Raw genomic sequence first — 12,935 nt, 5'->3', positions numbered from 1 at the left:
CTCAGGCGCATTATGCACAGCCATGCGTGGATGCATCTTGCATGCACTGATGCATATTGCACTGTGCAGGGTTGCAGTTTATTAATAAGGTAGCACTGTGTTTGGATGTAAACATAGGGCCCTTGATCTGCAATCTCAGTGGCACCAAACATGTGCATCATGCATTGACTCTCATGCGCATTATACCCAGCCAAGCATAGATGCATCTTGTGCGCATGGGTGTACAGATGCATATTGCACTGTGCAGGGTTGCAGTTTATTAATAAGGTAGCACTGTGTTTGGATGTAAACATAGGGCCCTTGATCTGCAATCTCAGAAGTGACACCAAACATGTGCATCATGCATTGACTCTCATGCACATTATACCCAGCCAAGCATGGATGCATCTTGCATACGTGGCTGCATTGATGCATATTGCACTTTGCAGGGTTGCAGTTTATTCGTAAGGTAGCACTGTGTTTGGATGTAAACACAGGGTCCTTGATCTGGGTTTCTCAAGGGCAAGTTGCAAAATGACGGCCTTGCCCCAAGAAGGATCCCACTCCTTGCAAAATATTCCTTCTATTCCCAATTTTCTTGCATTTCAGTATCTCAAAGAGGCAAACAGAGTGAGACCAAAAGAGAAGGTGAGGATGCCTGCCATAGATGTGGGCGAAACATCAGGAGAGAATACTTCTAGAACATGGCCACAGAGCCCGAAAGACATACAACCAACCTGTGATCCCGGCCAAGAAAGCCTTCGACAACACAATGCAGTTTCAACCCAATCATGTTGCTCAATATGATGGGAAATTAGGATTTGTAGTTTGCACTTATAGGCAGAGTAAGCTAAATTGCCTTCTGAAACTACAATTTGGACTCACAATTAGTGACTTTTTCAGTCCTCCGTGTGGAACATGAACTCTGGTGGGCATTGGACTCACAAACTCTGAATATAGAGTTTTACTTTCTATGAATGTATGTGTGTTGGTAACACATGGATTATGTTTTGGTTTAATTACTGTTTTATAGTTCAGATTATTGGATTACATTTCTAGCTATAGTGGCCTCTTGCCTGTGCACAGCCTGGAAAATACACAACAACCCAACAACAACAATATTTTTTCTGCCCGTAGCCTGGCTCCTCCAAAGTTGTCATGCGCTGCAACTGGAGTAAAGGCTCTCAAGGCCTTCTCCTTCCAAGGATAATCTCTCAGGATCTGGTCCCTCTAACAAGAGGCACAAGATACACATTTTATGGCAGGAGCCTCGGCCCCCAGCCCTCCTGCAGCCCTCCTGCAGCTCACCAGATAAATACATGCCTAGTTTTCTCCCAATGAGTTCAGAGGCAGGGAGCGACGGAGGAGGGAAACTGGAGGCTGCCAAAAGGAATCCATCTCCGGAGTGGCGCTTGGGGAACAACGGCACTAATACTTTGGGAGATTGAAATGCCGCCCATGAAATTACATGCCATTTATCACCGCCAACTGCTGCTGCAGCAAAGAGAAAAACGGTTATTGCTTTTTAAACACTTGTGATTGCTGAGGAACACTCTCTAATCTCACTTCTTTAATATGCATCTTATGAAAATGTCCGCCCGGGTGAGAAGGCGGCACCTATATAGCATGCTGTCTGTATGTGTGTGTGTGTGACACAAATGCCCGTAACACTCAATGAATGGAGATCTTGGGCCAGGATCTGGTTAGCGACTTACTCTGGTGTAAATACTTTTATGTGAGGAGCGTTGCTTTTGGATGTACAGTAGAGTCTCTCTTATCCAACATTTGCTTATCCAACGTTCTGGATTATCCAACGCATTTTTGTAGTCAATGTTTTCAATACATCGTGATATTTTGGTGCTAAATTTGTAAATACAGTAATTACAACATAACATTAATAATAATAATAATAATAATAATAATAATAATAATAATAATAATGTTCTGGAACACAACACACCAGACATCACAGTTGTGGAAAAGAAAATGTTTGGATCATTGATGTTGCCATCCCAGGTGACAGTCGCATTGACGAAAAACAACAGGAAAAACTCAGCCGCTATCAGGACCTCAGGATTGAACTTCAGAGACTCTGGCAGAAACCAGTGCAGGTGGTCCCAGTGGTGATGGGCACACTGGGTGCCATGCCAAAAGATCTCAGCCGGCATTTGGAAACAATAGACATTGACAAAATTACGATCTGCCAGCTGCAAAAGGCCACCCCGCTGGGATCTGCGCGCATCATCCGAAAATACATCACACAGTCCTAGACACTTGGGAAGTGTTCGACTTGTGATTTTGTGATATGAAATCCAGCATGTCTATCTTGTTTGCTGTGTCATAATAAAATAAAATAATAATGTTTATTTATATCCCGCCTCCATCTCCCCTGACGGGGACTCGGGGCGGCTTACAGCAAAATCAAAATTCAAGCAATGATAAAATATGAAACATCAAAGGACAACAACAAAAACCAATAATAAAATATACACAATAGGCGAAAAAACACAACACAGAATTAACTGCGTATTGAACTGCTTTTTCTGTCAAATTTGTTGTATAACAAGATGTTTTGGTGCTTAATTTGTAAAATCATAACCTAATTTGATGTTGAATAGGTTTTTTCTTAATGCCTCCTTATTATCCAACGTATTTGCTTATCCAACATTCTGCCAGCCCATTTATGTTGGATAAGTGAGACTCTACTGTAATTTCAGCTCCACTGATCCACAGGTTTGAGTTCCTGGTGTTCCTGAGCTCCAATAAGACACACTAGAGTGAAGGCAAAGATCAGAGGCTTTTATTCTCTGCGCCAAAGAGGATGTCAGGAGAGTCTGCGCTCTCAAATCAGACATAAAGGCAATGGATGCATAAATTATAAATGTTTGTAAGCTATTCAAACCAAGTTGATATTGGCTATAACCCTCTGCTGATTGGCTGAGACATGCCATTTGCCATTTCATCTGATTGGACTGTATTTGGTGGGAACTTTAATAAACTAGAAAAGGAACGTGGGTTCAGGTCTGTGAGTGCTGATCACTATAATCCTGCCAGACCTGGTGAGACAATGGATCCAGACTGTCAAAACAATGGGTGTTGATACTCCCCGAAGGACTCTTGAGAAGAGACACAGGCAATGCACTTCGGTGACCCCATGGCTTTTCCTGCTGACTGCAGATGAGTTCATTGTTAGATGTTACATTGGCAGCAACGGAAAGGAAAACCTTGAGGTGCATCTATGACAATGATGGGCAAGCTTTTGCGCTTGGTGTGTCAAAATTCACCAAAAAACTTAGCATGACTTGGGTGGTGTGTCACTTCGAGAGAGAAAAACCATAATTTCGCAATATGTATAGTTTAAATAACAAAGATGTATAATTGTAATATATAACTGTATTTAATAAATCAAAAACTATTTACTACCCTTATTTCCATGTACAACAATCTATGGTACCTCTTGCAGTTTCCACACCGATTTCTCTCTATTCTAGTTTCAATGTAGTCATGAATAATGAATAATATAATAGTACTAATATGATAATATACTACAATAATAATAGAATAATAATAGAATTATATATATGTGCATAATTCCCATGGAGTAAACAACAAAACCACTGGACCAAATCACACCAAATTTGGCCACAAAAGACATAGTCATCCAATCAATCTGCAGGCGGCAGCGTGTCAGCAAAAATGGCTAGGCGTGTCAGTGCTGACACGCGTGTCATAGGTTGGCCATCACTGATCTATGATGTAGAATGAATGCATTTCAACTGCCTGGGTATGGAAGTCCTGGTGGCACAGTGGATTAAACCATTGTGCTGGCAGGACTGATGACTTAAAGGTTGGGTTGCTGACCTGAAGGTTGCTGGTTCAAGTCCAACCCGGGGAGAGCATGGATGAGCTCCCTCTATCAGCTCCAGCTCCCCATGCGGGGACATGAGAGAAGCCTCCCACAAGGATGGTAAAACATCAAAACCTCTGGGCGTCCCCTTGGCAACATCCCTGCAGACAGCCAATTCTATGAAGCGACTTGCAGTTTCTTGATTTGCTCCCGATACAAAAAAAAAACAAAATACAAAAAAAAACTGCCTTGGTTCAATATTATGGAATCACAGGAACTGTAGTTTTGCATAGTCTTGAGTCTTCTCTGCCAAGGAATGCTGGTGCCTCACCAAACTACAAATCCATATTGCTTTGACTCAGCACTAAGATTACCGTATTACGTAAATATAATGCACACTGTAATTTTGGCAAGGTAATTTAGCCCCCCCCCCCCCCAAAAAAAAGGTGAGCATTGATTCGAGTCAGTAGAGTGTATATTTATATTGAGGTATTGGGGTTTTTGTGTGAGCAAAAGCGTTTTTCAATGGGATGGATGCATTTCCCACCCAAAAGGTCCCAGATGCATGGGAAAACTCTCCTTGTTTTGCCCAGCAGGGAGACGACTTATGAAGCGTATTTTCCCCCCTGTAAAAATGGGTTAATAGCCTTCCCACCCAGAAGGCGCGCCCGCCCCACATCGCCCCAAAGAAACAACTGCCTTTCTTGCCTCCTCTCCCTCTCTTCCTCCCCCTCTTCCCTTCTCGCCATGTTCTCTGGCACATCAAGCCATGCGACAATGAATATATATTGACCTTATTATAGCAGCCGGCTGCTTGTGCCAGAAGCAACCAGGCATACTTTGCTCAAATTAGAGCTGTCAGCGTGTAATTTATGGTTCGTTGCAAAAGAGGAGCCCAGCTCTAAAGGGAGGGAAGGAGGAAAGGAAGGAGAGAGGAGGGTGAAACCCAGGAAGGAAGGAGGTGGTCGATGAGGCCGTGATAGGACCTCAGTGCCATGGGAAGTCTCTTGGGCCCCGTTTGCAAAATGGCAAAGCAAGAAAGAGGTCCTTCACCCAAAGCCTTGGCCCTTCTGCCTCTCCATTTCAGGGAACCGCCTTCATCTTCCCAAAGTTAAATGATTGGTTTGGATGCCGTCGGTGTGAGATGAAGGCTGGCTCTACGCTATCGAGTTAATGCAGTTCGGCACCACTTGAACCGCCATAGCTCCATGCTATGGAATACTGGGAGTTGTCGCTTTGGTGGCCTCCATAGCAGAGAAGACCCTTTAAAACTACAGATCACATAGCAGTTAAAGTGGTGTCAAAGTGCATTCATGCCACAGTGCAGACACGGCTGAGGAGGAAAAGACAGGCCTTGTCGGAGGACCACAGGGAGACTGTGTTTCCCAGATCCCTGTGGTCTCGCCATCCACTTTAAATGTAATGGATCACTCCAATGACCATCATGTCAGACTACACAGAGAAGCCACTGAAATCGACAAGTATGTGGACAATTTCAACAGAAAGGAGGAAACCATGAAAATGAACCAAATCTGACTAACAGCATTTTAAAAAACTCCAAAATCAGAACAGTAAATAAGGAGCAACACTCTGAAAACAGGAATTCCAGACATGAATCAATCAGGGGCAGCTAACGACTCTGAACAAAGGATTCCCACAGGCCAGGATGTGAAGCTTGGAAGGACATTTAATGCTTATTCAAAGTGATTAATTACAACATGCATACCGGCCTCCAACAGACAGAGTTCTTTCCCCCACACTGGACCTTCCAACAGATATATAAACCTGCCTTGCTTAGTTTCTCCATATACCTCGCAACCTCTGAGGATGCCTGCCACAGATGTGGGCGAAGCATCAGGAGAGAATGCTTCTGGAACATGGCCATACAGCCTGGAAGACATACAACAACCCGGAATCCGACAACTGTGTTGTCGAAAGCTTTCATGGTCGGATCACAGGGTTGTTATGTGTTTTCTAGGCAGTATGACCATGTTCCAGAAGTATTCTCTCCTGATGTTTCATCCACATCTATGGTAGGCATCCTCAGAGGCTGAGGATTGGAATTAGCACCATATAAGGATTAGTACTTTATAGTGACTGAATGTGGCTTAGAAGTCCAAAGAGGAGGATCTGAACTCGCTCCCCCTTTCAGCCTGGATGGACTTGAGCAGGGCACTCTCTCTCAGCCTCAGAGGAAGACCACACCAAAGCTCTCTAAGGACTATTAATTATTTCGCATACTTGTATCCCGCCTTTCTCACCCTGAAGGGGACTTGGGGCGGCCACACAACCGGCAATAATTCGAAGCCCAACATACAATTCCAAAAGTAACTCAGTGTGGCTTAGAAGTCCAAAGAGGAGGGTCGAAACCCCCATTGAGCCCAGCAAGGAGGTGAGCAGGGCACTCTCTCTCAGCCTCAGAGGAAGGCCACGGCAAAGTTCTGCAAGGATTAGCAATGTACAGTGACTGAGTGTGGCTTAGAAGTCCGAAGAGGAGGGTCGGAACCCCCATTGAGCCCAGCAAGGACGTGAGCAGGGCACTCTCTCTCAGCCTCAGAGGAAGGCCACGGCAAAGTTCTGCAAGGATTAGCAATGTACAGTGACTGAGTGTGGCTTAGAAGTCCGAAGAGGAGGGTCGGAACCCCCATTGAGCCCAGCAAGGACGTGAGCAGGGCACTCTCTCTCAGCCTCAGAGGAAGGCCACGGCAAAGTTCTGCAAGGATTAGCAATGTACAGTGACTGAGTGTGGCTCAGAAGTCCGAAGAGGAGGGTCTCAACCCCCGTTGAGCCCAGGAAGGACGTCAGCAGGACACTCTCAGCCTCAGAGGAAGGCCACAGCAAAGTTCTGCAAGGATTAGCATTATACAGTGACTGAGTGTGGCTCAGAAGTCCGAAGAGGAGGGTCGGAACCCCCGTTGAGCCCAGGAAGGACGGGAGCATGGCACTCTCTCTCAGCCTCAGAGGAAGGCCAAGGCAAATTCTGCAAGGATTAGCACTGTACAGTGACTGAGTGTGGCTTAGAAGTCCGAAGAGGAGGGTCGGAACCCCCATTGAGCCCAGCAAGGACGTGAGCAGGGCACTCTCTCTCAGCCTCAGAGGAAGGCCACGGCAAAGTTCTGCAAGGATTAGCAATGTACAGTGACTGAGTGTGGCTTAGAAGTCCGAAGAGGAGGGTCGGAACCCCCATTGAGCCCAGCAAGGACGTGAGCAGGGCACTCTCTCTCAGCCTCAGAGGAAGGCCACGGCAAAGTTCTGCAAGGATTAGCAATGTACAGTGACTGAGTGTGGCTCAGAAGTCCGAAGAGGAGGGTCTCAACCCCCGTTGAGCCCAGGAAGGACGTCAGCAGGACACTCTCAGCCTCAGAGGAAGGCCACAGCAAAGTTCTGCAAGGATTAGCATTATACAATGACTGAGTGTGGCTCAGAAGTCCGAAGAGGAGGGTCGGAACCCCCATTGAGCCCAGCAAGGACGTGAGCAGGGCACTCTCTCTCAGCCTCAGAGGAAGGCCACGGCAAAGTTCTGCAAGGATTAGCAATGTACAGTGACTGAGTGTGGCTTAGAAGTCCGAAGAGGAGGGTCGGAACCCCCATTGAGCCCAGCAAGGACGTGAGCAGGGCACTCTCTCTCAGCCTCAGAGGAAGGCCACGGCAAAGTTCTGCAAGGATTAGCAATGTACAGTGACTGAGTGTGGCTCAGAAGTCCGAAGAGGAGGGTCTCAACCCCCGTTGAGCCCAGGAAGGACGTCAGCAGGACACTCTCAGCCTCAGAGGAAGGCCACAGCAAAGTTCTGCAAGGATTAGCACTATACAGTGACTGAGTGTGGCTTAGAAGTCCGAAGAGGAGGGTCGGAACCCCCGTTGAGCCCAGGAAGGACGGGAGCATGGCACTCTCTCTCAGCCTCAGAGGAAGGCCAAGGCAAATTCTGCAAGGATTAGCACTATACAATGACTGAGTGTGGCTTAGAAGTCCGAAGAGGAGGGTCGGAACCCCCATTGAGCCCAGCAAGGACGTGAGCAGGGCACTCTCTCTCAGCCTCAGAGGAAGGCCACGGCAAAGTTCTGCAAGGATTAGCAATGTACAGTGACTGAGTGTGGCTTAGAAGTCCGAAGAGGAGGGTCGGAACCCCCATTGAGCCCAGCAAGGACGTGAGCAGGGCACTCTCTCTCAGCCTCAGAGGAAGGCCACGGCAAAGTTCTGCAAGGATTAGCAATGTACAGTGACTGAGTGTGGCTCAGAAGTCCGAAGAGGAGGGTCTCAACCCCCGTTGAGCCCAGGAAGGACGTCAGCAGGACACTCTCAGCCTCAGAGGAAGGCCACAGCAAAGTTCTGCAAGGATTAGCACTATACAATGACTGAGTGTGGCTCAGAAGTCCGAAGAGGAGGGTCGGAACCCCCATTGAGCCCAGCAAGGACGTGAGCAGGGCACTCTCTCTCAGCCTCAGAGGAAGGCCACGGCAAAGTTCTGCAAGGATTAGCAATGTACAGTGACTGAGTGTGGCTCAGAAGTCCGAAGAGGAGGGTCTCAACCCCCGTTGAGCCCAGGAAGGACGGGAGCATGGCACTCTCTCTCAGCCTCAGAGGAAGGCCAAGGCAAATTCTGCAAGGATTAGCACTGTACAGTGACTGAGTGTGGCTTAGAAGTCCGAAGAGGAGGGTCGGAACCCCCATTGAGCCCAGCAAGGACGTGAGCAGGGCACTCTCTCTCAGCCTCAGAGGAAGGCCACGGCAAAGTTCTGCAAGGATTAGCAATGTACAGTGACTGAGTGTGGCTCAGAAGTCCAAAGAGGAGGGTCTCAACCCCCGTTGAGCCCAGGAAGGACGTCAGCAGGACACTCTCAGCCTCAGAGGAAGGCCACAGCAAAGTTCTGCAAGGATTAGCATTATACAGTGACTGAGTGTGGCTTAGAAGTCCGAAGAGGAGGGTCGGAACCCCCATTGAGCCCAGCAAGGACGTGAGCAGGGCACTCTCTCTCAGCCTCAGAGGAAGGCCACAGCAAAGTTCTGCAAGGATTAGCACTATACAATGACTGAGTGTGGCTCAGAAGTCCGAAGAGGAGGGTCGGAACCCCCGTTGAGCCCAGGAAGGACGTGAGCAGGGCACTCTCTCTCAGCCTCAGAGGAAGGCCACGGCAAAGTTCTGCAAGGATTAGCAGTGTACAGTGACTGAGCGTGGCTTAGAAGTCCGAAGAGGAGGGTCTCAACCCCCGTTGAGCCCAGGAAGGACGTGAGCAGGGCACTCTCTCTCAGCCTCAGAGGAAGGCCACGGCAAAGTTCTGCAAGGATTAGCAGTGTACAGTGACTGAGCGTGGCTTAGAAGTCCGAAGAGGAGGGTCTCAACCCCCGTTGAGCCCAGGAAGGACGTCAGCAGGACACTCTCAGCCTCAGAGGAAGGCCACAGCAAAGTTCTGCAAGGATTAGCATTATACAGTGACTGAGTGTGGCTTAGAAGTCCGAAGAGGAGGGTCGGAACCCCCATTGAGCCCAGCAAGGACGTGAGCAGGGCACTCTCTCTCAGCCTCAGAGGAAGGCCACGGCAAAGTTCTGCAAGGATTAGCAGTGTACAGTGACTGAGCGTGGCTTAGAAGTCCGAAGAGGAGGGTCTCAACCCCCGTTGAGCCCAGGAAGGACGTCAGCAGGACACTCTCAGCCTCAGAGGAAGGCCACAGCAAAGTTCTGCAAGGATTAGCATTATACAGTGACTGAGTGTGGCTCAGAAGTCCGAAGAGGAGGGTCGGAACCCCCATTGAGCCCAGGAAGGACGTGAGCAGGGCACTCTCTCTCAGCCTCAGAGGAAGGCCACGGCAAAGTTCTGCAAGGATTAGCAATGTACAGTGACTGAGCGTGGCTTAGAAGTCCGAAGAGGAGGGTCGGAACCCCCGTTGAGCCCAGGAAGGACGTGAGCAGGGCACTCTCTCTCAGCCTCAGAGGAAGGCCACGGCAAAGTTCTGCAAGGATTAGCAGTGTACAGTGACTGAGCGTGGCTTAGAAGTCCGAAGAGGAGGGTCTCAACCCCCGTTGAGCCCAGGAAGGACGTCAGCAGGACACTCTCTCTCAGCCTCAGAGGAAGGCCACGGCAAAGTTCTGCAAGGATTAGCAGTGTAAGTGACTGAGCGTGGCTTAGAAGTCCGAAGAGGAGGGAGGGTCCGCACCCCCTCCAGCCTGGATGGACATCAGCAGGGCACTCTCTCTCAGCCTCAGAGGAAGGCCACAGCTAAGTTCTGCAAGGATTAGCACTGTACAGTAACTGAGTGTGGCTTAGAAGTCCGAAGAGGAGGGTCGGAATCCCCGTTGAGCCCAGGAAGGACGGGAGCAGGGCACTCTCTCTCAGCCTCAGAGGAAGGCCACGGCAAAGTTCTGCAAGGATTAGCACTATACAGTGACTGAGTGTGGCTTAGAAGTCCGAAGAGGAGGGTCGGAACCCCCGTTGAGCCCAGGAAGGACGGGAGCATGGCACTCTCTCTCAGCCTCAGAGGAAGGCCACGGCAAAGTTCTGCAAGGATTAGCACTATACAGTGACTGAGTGTGGCTCAGAAGTCCGAAGAGGAGGGTCGGAACCCCCATTGAGCCCAGGAAGGACGTGAGCAGGGCACTCTCTCTCAGCCTCAGAGGAAGGCCAAGGCAAAGTTCTGCAAGGATTAGCACTATACAGTGACTGAGTATGGCTTTGAAGTCCGAAGAGTAGGGTCTGCATCCCCTCTAGCCTGGATGGACATCAGCAGGGCACTCTCTCTCAGCCTCAGAGGAAGGCCACGGCAAAGTTCTGCAAGGATTAGCACTGTACAGTGACTGAGTGAGGCTCAGAAGTCCGAAGAGGAGGGCCGGAATCCCCGGAACGGCAGTTCGGAAATGCTTGCAAAGTATCAGCAGAAGCAAGAGGAGGTTGTGCAGCTGCACGTGGAGATCGAGGCGCAGAAGCAGGAGCTTGACATGATCCAGGAGTGCATCGCGTCCAAGTACGCCCCGCTGGCCAGCCTGGAGGAGAAGGAGCGAGGCTTTGAGGCCGCAGTGAAGGAATTAAGGGGCCAGCTGGCTGAATGCGGGGAGCAGTTGGCTGGGAAGGAGGAGGAGATCAGGACCTGGTGCCAGGAGAACGAGAAGCTGAGGGCCAGCCTCCTGGCTGTCCAGAGTGACCTCCGGCACAACTACGTCCTGGCGGAGAAGTCGCATGAAACGGAGCGGACCTTCGCCGCCAAGGTGGAACCTCAACACGCAGCTGCGGGAGCTGCAGCAGAAGTTTGCCGAGACCCAGTCAGAGAAGGAGCGGCTTCAGGAGGAGAGCGCCAGGCAGCGCTCGGAGGCCCAGGAAGCCCAGAGCCGCCTCCGGGTCCAGTACGTGCCAGTGGAGCAGGTGGAGGCCCTGAAGCGGGAGCTCAACGCTGCCATGGAGGGGCTGAAGGCAGAGCTGAGCAGCCAGGAAGCCGGTCACCAGGAGCAGCGCCAAAAGGCCGAAGAGCTGCGGCGGGAACTTGCCCACCTCAGGGGCACCTCCATCCCCTTGGCAGAGCACACGCGGGTCAAGGAGGGGCTGGAAGGAGAGGTGGCGAGTGCGAAGGCCGCCCTGAAAGAGAAGGAGCAGGAGAGCCAAGCCAGGGGCGAGGAGGTCGCCGCACTGCAGTCGGGAATCCAGAGCGCAAAGCAGTCCCTGAGGGAGCTGGAGATCCGGGAGGAGGCCGAGAGGCTGGAACACAAGACGGGGACCCTCAGGCTGGAAGGCCAGGTCGCCAGCATGGCCGAAAGGGTGGCCTCGCTGAGCACCAAGCCTGCTGGGATGTGCGAGAAGGCCGTCCAGGTGAAGGCGGAGGTGCTGCCCCCGTCTCCGAGGGGCTTCAGCATCGAGCAGGAGATCAAGGACCAGAAGGAGCGCTGCGACAAGTCCCTGAGCACCATCGTGGAGCTGCAGGAGAGGATCCAGGAGTCGGCCAAGCAGGTGGAAGCCAAGGACAACAAGGTGAGCTTAAAAGCCAAGGGCATTTGGGGCTGCGTCCAAAGGAGTCTAGTGTCTAGATCGAGGGAAGTCGTGGTAGAGTTCCAACCCTACTATTCTAGGATTCTGTGGTGCCCCTCTTTGGCTCTGGTCAGACCTCTTGACCTGGAATACTGTGTCCAGTTCTGGGCACCGCAGTTTGAAAGAAATATTGTCAATCTGGAAGGTGTCCAGAGGAAGAGGGTGACTAAAATGATCAGAGGTCTGGAGACCATGAATCCCTCTTGAGTAGCGTCTTAAAGAGCTGGGTTTGTTAAACTCTTGTACTGGCAGGACGGCTGACCTAAAGGTTGCTGATTCGAATCCGGGGAGTGTGGATGAGCTCCCTCTGTCAGTTCCAGCTCCCCATGCAGGGACATGAGAAAAGCCTCCCACAAGGATGGTAAAACATCAAAAACATCTGGGCGTCCCCTGGGCGACGTCCTTGCAGACGGCCAATTCTCTCACATCGGAAGCGACTTGCAGTTTCTCAAGTCACTCCTGACATTTTAAAAACTGCAGAAGGGAAGGTTGAAAGAAGACATGAAAACCATGTATCAATATGTGACAATCAGGAACGTGTCCAGAGGAAGAGGTGACTAAAATGATCAGAGACCATGAATCCCTCTGAGGAGCGTCCAAAGTGCTTGCCTGTGGCGATCAGGAGTGCGTGTAAATTCCAGGATGAATGCTTCTTGGCCTCCAGATCCATCGCCCAATACTCAAATCACTGTGGTGCTAGTACACTAGCGAAAGAGCTGTTTAATAATCCCTCCTTACTATCCAACCTTTTCGCTTATCCAAGGTCCGTCTTTTCAAAATGGACACCGCGAAAGGCCTGCCTCCGAGGCGCCCCCTGTGGGCCGTAAACACAAGGCGGGAAGAAGAAGCTGAGGAGAAAAGGGCCTCGATTGGGGCCTGGGAAGCAGGCCCAAGCAGCACCCCACCTGGTCCGGGCCCGGCTGTTCCCAGCGCTCGGGGCCCACTTGGATGAGGGCAGGCCCGAGCCCCAGGCGGGGAAGAAGCCTCCACCGAGGCCTCAGAAGCAGGGCCCGCTCCAGCCAGGCATGAGGCCGAAGCCTGAGGGACGCTGCCGGGCCTCCAAGTGGATCCCGCCCAATACTCCTAACTGTCGGGTAAATACG

The 12,935-nt window shown here is 50.6% G+C and overlaps 1 pseudogene; it reads left to right on the top strand.

Annotated features, from left to right (window-relative positions):
- Positions 1-513: 513 nt before the first annotated feature.
- LOC134295009 (uveal autoantigen with coiled-coil domains and ankyrin repeats-like) lies at positions 514-12,701 on the top strand (annotated as a pseudogene).
- The last annotated feature ends 234 nt before the right edge of the window (positions 12,702-12,935 follow it).

The sequence above is a fragment of the Anolis carolinensis genome, unplaced genomic scaffold, assembly GCF_035594765.1.
Source record: "Anolis carolinensis isolate JA03-04 unplaced genomic scaffold, rAnoCar3.1.pri scaffold_56, whole genome shotgun sequence".
NCBI lineage: Eukaryota > Metazoa > Chordata > Lepidosauria > Squamata > Dactyloidae > Anolis > Anolis carolinensis.
This window is presented reverse-complemented; position numbering and strand designations above follow the sequence as displayed.